The 10,270-nt window shown below is 43.7% G+C and overlaps 1 long non-coding RNA gene across 1 annotated transcript; it reads right to left on the bottom strand.

Moving 5' to 3' along the window:
- Positions 1–558: 558 nt before the first annotated feature.
- On the bottom strand, positions 559–4,635 carry LOC129639721 (uncharacterized). Its single transcript, XR_008708568.1, has 3 exons — positions 4,520–4,635; positions 1,117–1,224; positions 559–935 (listed from the first exon to the last, which is right to left on the bottom strand). It is a non-coding gene; the product is annotated as an uncharacterized LOC129639721 (long non-coding RNA).
- Between the last annotated feature and the right edge of the window lie 5,635 nt (positions 4,636–10,270).

Raw genomic sequence — 10,270 nt, 5'->3', positions numbered from 1 at the left:
CAGTTTCCTAAGTGATATTTGGTGTGAACTCTTCAAACATTATTTTAAACTTTGGGAGTGCTCATTGTGGGTTTTAGTTGTATCAGCATTTTGTGCCTCCTGAGCACCTTTAGCTAACAGCATAGGTGAGTGATGCAACAAAGCCCGTTATGAAGTAAATGGCCAGGAGGTGATTTCTGCCTGCCTCACTCAGGAGAAGTATGACATTCACCATCCCCATGTGAAGCCCTCTTCCTATCTGGGTTCTGGAAATCTAGACCATAACGTCACTCCACACCCCAAACAATGGCAGTAACACTGCACCACTACTCTTTGCCACTGAGATCAGTTGTTAAGCAAGGTTATTCACCTTCAGTGAAAACTTCTGACCCAGTCCTGACGTCTACTCTGTGGCTAACTGGGGACCTGAGGGTCTGTTCCCTCAGCTCTTGGGACCCCACATCCCTCCCCACCAGGTGCCCACCTATATTCTTCCTTCCTTCTCTTCCCATCAGAAACTTCACACACACACAAATATCATCTTTTCACCATTTGTTGTGTATTTTAATCGCAGCCATCAGTTTACTATAGTAGTGTGAGAGTCAGTCTTTTCCTGGTTGGCCATTTCTAAGAAAGCAGACCTCTGGAGACACAATTCTAATCTGTCTGACCTTTTCTATTCAGTTCCTGGCTGCCCAGATTATTCTTCTCCAGAGTATCTCATTCTGGGGTGGCTGAGTTTACCTTCTCTTTTGATTCTGCCTCCTTCTTTGACTCTGCCTCATATTTTGGTACCCTTTTCAGCTTTGATTCAGTTTCTTACGTGCAGAGGAACAGAAAAATAAGTTTGGTTTTCTTGTTTTCTTCACCTTCTTCGAATGAGTGGCATATGATCTGATTTTCTTTCTCGAGGTTTCCTTTAGAAGTCTTCTGACACTCATGGTCATATTCCGTGCCTTGAAAGACAAGAGAAGGGTATTAGTTTTAAGGAAAGGGTATAACATCTGAGTTGGAAGGGAGATTTTATGAAAAGGGATGTCGGCTGATGAGGGCTTTTGTGGCAGGCAAGGGCAGTGTAGAGGTCTTAGGCAGCAAAGTCAAGGGAGAACGTGGGGAGCATAGATGGAATCATCTTACTTTCACACTGCCTCTGTATCTCTGTTGACAAAGGGCCTTCTTTCGTCCTTTCACCCTTGAAGCACACCGCATTGGAACTCTTCTTGGCTGCTGTGGCTTCCGGGTTACCTTATGATGATAGCATAACATGGTCTAACCAAGAATCTCTGCCTCTGACCTCCCTATGTATATCTGCTCAGGACAATGAGGAGCCACACCCTTCAATCTGATTGGTCAGCTAGGTACTCCCCCAGCCAATGGTGGCTTTGGGATCTTAGATATCACAATGTACCACTGTGTCAATCAACATGGGTTAGTGGGTGCTGATGGAGGCCATGATACAGCTTTCTCACCCCTGATACCTCTGTGTGTCTGATGCTGTGGAGTGGTGATTCAGGGTCATGGTATTTCTTCTCATGACCCTCAGACTTTCTTTCAGTGCCCTTTATTCTTTGACATGTATGTCTCCCTTCAACACTCCTGCCTCCTCCATCCCTGTATGAACCTCTACCAAATACTTTTCCCTCCAAATCTGTTCCTCAGAGTCGTCTTGTCATTTCATCTTTTGACAACCCTCTTCCTAGTGGGGGTTCTTGAGGGTCTTAAGGAACTTAAGAGCAAGCACTTACATGGAAAAAGTTAATTAAGAACAGGTTGGATGTTTTTGCTACTCCTATGAGCTTTAGAGACCCCAAGACTTAGTGAATACTCAGTCTCTTGCCCCAAGGTCTATACACCATCTCCATAAAATTACACCTCAGAGACATGAAAGTCATAAATATCTTCTCCACTAATATTTTTCGGGAAATTTCAACTCTCAATTTGAGTAGGAAAACTCAACTTGTCCCATCTACCAGAAATACATTCTCGATTAAAAAACAAAGAATATAAAGTGCCCAAAGGCAAGAGTCAGATGACCAATGCACCACTGTCTCTTGACTGAATCACTCCCCCAGTGGTCCCTCATTCACAGGTATCATCAGATAGGGCCTTCTTTCTCAAGCCCAGCTTGAGAGCTACTTTGACAAACCTTAACCTCACAGTGATTCTTTTTCTATTCACAATGTAACAGAGCAGAGTGAGCACAGCCCTATGCCGTTAGCCATTGATGTGCTTCATTTGAACCCACCCTGTTCCTAGGCAACAGGTGTAGCTCAGCCTTGCTTGGTGCCTCAGATGGCCCCATTCACAAGGGCCAACTCTCAATGAGTGACCATTCGTTGTCCTGCTCAGCTATTGATCAGCACCACAGTGGGCCCTGCCCCTCAGTTACTCTCAAGAATGGAGTATTGGGGAAGTGATTAAGTAAGGGTGGTGTGATTGTCATCAGCTGGAACGTGAGAGAAGGGAGAGATTCAGGCATACTTTTGCAGGGCTTGAAGAATTACTTGAACGGGATGTAAGATGAGTGGAATAGTGCGGTACTTTGAGCATTCTTTGGAGTTGCCTTTCTCGGGGATTGGAGTGAAAACTCAAATTTTCCAGTCCTGTGGCCACTGCTGAGTTTTCCAAATTAGCTGGCATATTGAATGCAGCACTTTCACTACATCATCTTTCCGGATTTGAAATAGCTCAACTGGAATTCCATCACCTCCAATAGCTTTGTTCGTTGTGATTCTTTCCAAGGACCACTTGACTTCACATTCCAGGATTTCTGGTCCTATGTGTGTGATCACACTATCATGATTATCTGGGTCATGAAGATTTTTTTTTTTTTTGTAAAGGTTTTCTTGGTATTATTACCACCTCTCCTTAATATCTTCTGCTTCTGTTAGGTCCATAACATTTCTGTCCTTTATCGAGCCCATCTTTACATGAAATGTTCCCTTTTTATCTTGAATTTCCTTGAAGTGATGTCTAGTCTTTCCCATTCTGTTGTTTTCCTCTATTTCTTTGCATTGATCACTGAGGAATGCTTTCTTATCTCTTCTTGCTATTATTTAGAACCCTGCTTTCAGATGCTTATATCCTTCCTTTTCTCCTGTGCTTTTCTCTTCTCTTCTTTTCACAACTAACTGTAAGGCCTCTCCAGACCTCCCTTTTGCTTTTTGGCATTTCTTTTCCATGGGGATGATCTTTATCACTGTCTCCTGTACAATGTCACGAAGCTCCGTCCATAGATCATCAGGCACTCTATCTGTCAGGTGTAGTCCCTTAAATCTATTTCTCACTTCCACTGTATAATCATAAGGGATTGGATTTATGTCATACCTGAATGGTCTAGTGGTTTTCCCTACTTTCTTCAATTTAAATCTGAATTTGATAATAAGCAGCTCATGACCTGAGCCACAGTCAGCTCCAAGTCTTGTTTTGCTGACTATATAGAGCTTCTCCATCTTTGGCTGCAAACGATATAATCAATCTGATTTCAGTGTTGACCATTTGATGATGTCCATGTGTAGAGCCTTTTCTTGTGTTGTTGGAAGAGGGTGTTTGCTATGACCACTGAGTTCTAATTTCAGAACTCTATTAGCCTTTGCCCTGCTTCATTCCATACTTCAGGGCCAAATTTTCCTGTTATTCCAGGTGTTTCTTGACTTCCTACTTTTGCATTCCTGTTCACTATAACATAAAGGATATCTTTTTTGGGTGTTAGTTCTAAAAGGTCTTGCTGGTCTTCATAGAACCATTCAACTTAAGATTTTTCATCGTTACTTGTTGGGGCATAGACTTGGATTACTGTGATATTGAATGGTTTGCCTTGGAAACAAACAGAGATCATTCTATAGTTTTTGAGATTGCATCCAGCTACTGCATTTTGGACTCTTGTTTTGTTCATGATGGATACTCCATTTCTTCTGAGGGATTCCTGCATGCCGTAGTAGATATAATGGTCATCTGAGTTAAATTCACCCATTCCAGTCCATTTTAGTTCACTGATTCCTAGAATGTTGGCATTCACTCTTACCATCTCCTGTTTTACCACTTCCAATTTGCCTTGATTCATGGAGTTAAAATTCCAGGTTCCTATGCTATATTGCTCTTTATAGCATTAGACCTTTCTTCTGTCACCAGTCACATGCACAACTGGGTGTTGCTTTTGCTTTGGCTCAATCCCGTCATTCTTTCTGGAATTATTTCTCCACCGATCTCCAGTAGCATATTGGACACCTACTGACCTGGGTATTTCCTCTTTCAGTGTCCTATCATTTAACATTTACATACTGTTCATGCGGATCTCAAGGCAAGAATACTGAAGTGCATTGCTCTTCCCTTCTGCAGTGGATCAGATACTGTCAGACCTCTCCACCATGACCCACCCAACTTGGGAGGCCCCACAGGGCCTGGCTTAATTTCGTTAAGTTAGACAAGGCTGTGGTTCTAGCGTGATTAGATTGACTAGATTTCGGTGATTATGCTTTCAATGTGTCTGCCCTCTGATTTCGTCTTGAAACATCTACCATCTTACGTGGGTTTCTCTTACCTGGAACTGTGGTAGCTCTTCACGGCTGCTCCAGCAAAGCACAGCCACTGCTCCTTACCTTGCACGAAGTATATCTCGTTACTGACAAGTCTCCTGGCCTTGAACTCCTCTAGTCCCTCCTGTGCCCATGCAGCCATCACTCCATGGATGTGTGGTATCAGTCCTAATTATTCACTAGAAAGACTGATGCTGAAGCTGGAACTCCAGTTCTTTGTCCACCTGATGCAAAGAACCGTCTCACTGGAAAATATCCTGATGCTAGGAAGGAATGAAGGCCAATAAGTAGGGGATAAGAGAGGATGAGATATTAGGATGGCATCGAGGTTTCAATGGACTTGAATTTCAGCAAGCTCTGGGAGTTGGTGATGGACAAGGAATCCTGGTGTGCGGCAGTTCCTGGGGTTGCACACAGTCGGACACAACTGAACAAATGAAATGAACTGATTGACATAGGGAGAATGCTTTGAACACAAGTTCTTAACGTGTCTCAAAATGGAACAGAAAAAGATACTTCATTAAGGGTGTGTAGCATCTATGTGTGTGTGTGTAAGTTTGAGTCTGTGTGTGTGTGTGTGTGTGTGTGTGTGTGTGTTTGTGTGTGTGTGATAGGGAACGAGGTGGGGATGGATGAACAGACAGCATGACGGGGCAGTTTGAGAGAAATTGTTTCTTTCTATAGTGAGCTGATTCTTGGAATGAGCTGTTAAAGGAATCACAAATGTCTGTCTCTTAGCGCTTGCTCAAGCGATGGGGAAAACTTAAGTTCAGAGGAGAAAAGAATCGCTAAAGTTTAGGCAAGCCTAGTCAGTGGGTATGTTATGGATGACTGTGAGCACATGGCCAGTCTCTGCTGTTGTTTAAGAGAGGCCAAGTCTGCCCTTCGACAGTATGGTTGTTATCAAAATTGCAAATCCATATGCTTGGGGCAGAATGAGGCCCATCAAAACTAAATGTTAGAGTTTGGAACAGGGAAAGGTTTATTACAGATTCATCCAAAGATGTGGGTGGCTCTTGCCCTAAGAACCCAAAGGTACTGAACGTTTTCAGTTAAGGACATTTAAAAGCAAATGATAGAGAGTGTTGTGGTAAGATGTTACACACTTCTTGGTGTCTCATCCTTTGGGCTTAAAGTTAGGACATAGTCAGACAATAATATTCCTATATATCTCTACCAAAAGAATGTTATTTTCTGTCATTCTTGCCCTGTCAAGAGAGGGCAAAGTCTCAAGGCACAACTTTCATCTTGAAATGTCCCATCCTGTATAAGCAGAAACAGATCTCATTTGGCAGCTCCTTCAGGGCAAGGTTCCCATAATCTGCCGACCTCTCATCCTTGATGGAGCCAGGCACCCAATCCAAAAGGTCCTGTCTCCTCAGGTTGTCCAAGTGAGGAGACCAGTTCTCAGAGACTGAGGACCAAGAAGATGGCCACTGCTAGTAGGCTACAGAGACAGGGATGGGGCAGAGGTTCTCCACTCCTCAAGGCCTGGGCCAAGGCTACTGGAGGGCCTTAGTGAGGTCTCTGGAGCACTACAGGATGTCATCCCCAGTCTATTACCTTGGACGTCCAGCTCACCCTATTGCCCAAGACTGGGTGATCTCCGGGACCTCCAAAAGAATGCCTGAATCTGCCTCTTCTCTCACTTTCCAGCTGATGACCACCACACCACCCTACCTTAATCATTCCCCAATAATACCTTCTTGACAGTAACTGGGGGGCAGGGCCCACTGCGGTGCTGATCAATAGCTGAGCAGGACAATGAATGGTCACTCATTGAGAGTTTTCTGCTTGTGAATGGGGCCATCTGAGGCACTAAGCAAGGCTGAGCTACACCTGTTGCCTAGGAACAGGGTGGATTGAAATGAAGCACATCAATGGCTAACTGCATAGGGCTGTGCTCACTCTGCTCTGCTACCTTGTGAATAGAATAAGAACAACTGTGAGGTTAAGGTTTGTCAAAGTAGTTCTCAAGGTAGGCTGGCTTTGACTTTCTTGTTGGCTTTGAAATATTAGCTATAATATATGTGGACATGCAATCATGTGGCAGCTGTTGGAAGGGCATATAGATAAGCACTGCTGCCTGGCATGCCTGTGAATACAATGAAAAGAATGATGTACAAAAGTTAAACAAGCATGTGAAATCAAAATCTGTGGTGGGAAAGGAGTCAGTCAAATAGATTAAAGCACACTGTACCCAACATATCCTTATGGAACTGAGGAGCATGAACACAGCAGGTAGCCATTGCTTTGCCTTATTTCTCCCCATCCTGTTACTAAGCAACAGGTCTTGCCCAGCAATTGGACCATGCATCACTCAGCCCTGACAATAAGCAACCAACTATCAGTGAGATACCTACTGGTACTTCTGCTCAGCTATTGGTCAGCTCCACATTGGGCCCTACCTGATGATACCTGTCAATGAGGAACCACTGGGAAAGGGATTCAGTCAAGAGATAGTGGTGCATTCCTCATCTGACTCTTGCCTTTGGGACCCTTACTTTTTTTTTTTTTTTTAATATGGAATGTATTTCTGGTAGATGGGGCAAGTTGAGTTTCCCTACTCAATATGAGAGTTGAAGTGTCCCCAACAATATTCGTGGACGAGACATTTATGACTTTCTTGGCTCTGTTGTGTAATTATATGGAGATGGTGTATAGACCTTGGGGCAACAGATAGAGGATTCACCAAGGCTTGGGGCTTCTACAGTTCATTGGAATAGCAAAAACATTCAACCTGTTCTTAATTACCTTTTTCCATGTTAAGTGCTTGCTCTTCAGTTCGTTAAACCCCTCAAAAACCCCCACTAAGAAGAGGGTAGTCGAAATATGAAATGACTAGACGACTCTGAGGAACAGATTTGGAGTGAAAAGTGTTTGGTAGAGGTTCATACAGGGATGGAGGGGGCAGGAGTGTTGAAGGGGGACATATAAGTCAAACAATAAAGGGCACTGAAAGAAAGCCAGAGTGTCATGAGAAGAAACACCATGCCCCTGAAACACCACTCCCTAGAATCAGAGACACAGAGGTGTCAGGGGTGAGAAAGTTGTATCATGGCCGCCCTCAGCACCAATTAACCCATGTTGATGGGCACAGTGGTACATTGTGATGTCTAAGACCACAAAGCCACCATTGGCTGGGGGAGTGCCTAGCTGACCAATCAGATTGAAGGGTGTGGCTCCACATTGTTCTCTGAAGGTATATTTACAGAGGACAGAGGCAGAGATTCTGGGTTAGGCCATTTCCTGCTATCATCATAAGGTAACCAGGAAGCCACAGCAGCCAAGAAGAGTTCCAATGGGGTGTGCTTCAAGGGTGAAAGGACGAAAGAAAACTATGTACACAGAGATACAGGGGCAGTGTGAAGGTAAGATGATTCCATCTATGCTCCCCGCGTTCTCCATTGATTTTACTGCCCAAGACCTCTACACTGCCTTTTCCTGCCACAAAAGCCCTCATCAGCCCACATCCCTTTTCATGAAATATCCCTTCCAACTCAAATGTTATAACCTTTCCTCAAAACTAATACCCTTCTCTTGTCTTTCAAGGCATGGAATATGACCATGAGGGTCAGAAGACCTATAAAAGGAACCTTTGGATAGAAAATCCAATTATATGCCACTCAGTCGAAGAAGGTGAAGAAAACAGGAAAACCAACCTATTTTTTCTGTTCCTGTGCACGTAAGAAACTGAATCAAAGCCGAAAAGGGTTCCAAAACAAGAGGCAGAGTGAAAGAAAGAGGCAGAATCAAAAGAGAAGGTAAGCTCAGCCACCCCAGAATGAGAGACCTCGCAGAAATACAACCTGGGCAGCCAGGAACTGAATAGAAAAGGTCAGATAGTTTAGAATTGTGTCTCTAGGGGTCTGCTTTCTTAGAAATGGTCAACCAGGAAAAGTCTGACTCACACTAACATAGTAAACTGATGGCTGCGATTAAAATATACATCAAAAGGTGAAAAGATGATATTTGTGTGTGTGGGAGTTTTCTGATGGGAAGGTAGGGCAGGAAGAAAATAGGTGAGCACCTGAGTGGGGAGGGATGTGGGGTTCCAAGAGCTGAGAGAACAGACCCTCAGGTCCCCCAGTTAGCCAGAGATTACAGGTCTCTATTGGATCAGGAGTCTACACTGAAGGTGAATAACCCTGCTTAACAATTGATCTCAGTGGCAAGGAGTAGTGGTGCAGTGTTCCTGCCATTGTTTGTGGTGTGGGGTGACATTAGGGTCTAGATTGCCAGAACCCAGTTGGGAAGAGGGCTTCACATGGGGATGGGGAATGTCATACTTGCCCTTAGTGAGGCAGGCAGAAATCAACTCCTGGCCACTTACGTCATAACGGGCTTTGTTGCATCACTCACCTATGCTGTCAGCTAAAGGTGCTCAGGAGGCACAACATGCTGATACAACTAAAACCCACAATTACCACTCCCAAAGATTAAAATAATGTTTGGAGTGATCAGACCAAATATCAATTTGGCCACTGTTATCCTAGGAAATTTGTCGGAGCAGTGTGTTCCCAAGGGCAAGGCAGTGGAGGTGGCCCAATCCTGGTGCAGATGACTAACAGGATCACGACACACAGATAATTTTTTTGGGTGGGGGGACACTATGGAGTTTGTGGAATCTTAGTTCCTGACCAGGAATTGAACTGGTTCCCCTTCTAGTGAAAGCATGGAGTCCCAACCACTGGAAAGCCAGAGAAGTCAGGACAGAGATGTTTGATAAATGTATTAATATAAGACTGTGTCAAAGCTGGTCTTAAATTTATCACCTTCGCCTTATATTGCTAAATAACTATAGTTGTAAAACATTCTTCCCCAATAAACTCTTTTGTTAGTCCAAGTTCTACAAGTTTTCGTGGTTTAAGAAGAAGAGTATTGAATATTTAATTTGGTGTTAACTTTAGTTTTGAAGTGTTTAAAGAGTTTCAAGGAGTAGTTAATCAAATATGGAGATATATAAGGCAGAGTCGCTACCAGAGGAATCCCGTGTGTTTTCAGAAAACATTTTATAATTAATATAAACAGAGATTCACCATCAGCATCAAAAGAGTTGAGTTCAGATTTTAAGTCAATGCTATGGTATCTTTTATCCGGACTGCAGCTCCCTAGTTAAATCTTTCAGGCATTTAACTCCTGAGACACAGTTGATGATTCAAAGTCAGACACTGAATGTGATTTCAAATCATTAGGATTGAAGGAGACCCTGTGTTTGTTGTCCTTTCAAAGGAAGTGGGAGAACTATCAACTCTGCCTGTGAAAATTAGATAGGTAAGCAGGTACCAGGATGATATGGACAGAGAGCCCTGATAGGTGGGTGCTGTGATTGCAGATCTGTATATATTATCACCATTTAACACTATCACACATTAATGCCCTGTTGTAGGACTGACTGAAATACTTGCTGTTAGGGGAAGTTAACAGATAGCTAAGTCTGTAGAGCTGAAAGTGAAAGTTGCTCAGTCGTGTCCTACGTTTGGTGACCCCATGGACTATACAGTCCGTGGAATTCTGCAGGCCAGAATACTGGAGTGGGTAACCTTCCCTTACTCCAGGGGATTTTTCCTACCCAGGGATCAAGCCCAGGCATCTCACATAGAAGGTGGATTCTTCACCAGCTGAGCCACAAGGGAAGTCAAAGAATGCTAGGATGGGTAGCTTATCCCTTCTCCAGCAGAGCTTCCCTACCCAGGAATGGAACTGATGTCTACAGCTTTGTAGGCAGAATCTTTCCCAAGAGAGCTATCAGGAAA

This window comes from Bubalus kerabau, chromosome X, assembly GCF_029407905.1.
Source record: "Bubalus kerabau isolate K-KA32 ecotype Philippines breed swamp buffalo chromosome X, PCC_UOA_SB_1v2, whole genome shotgun sequence".
Classification (NCBI taxonomy): domain Eukaryota; kingdom Metazoa; phylum Chordata; class Mammalia; order Artiodactyla; family Bovidae; genus Bubalus; species Bubalus kerabau.
Note: the sequence above shows the minus strand (reverse complement) of the source record. Positions and strands in the feature narration are given on the sequence as shown.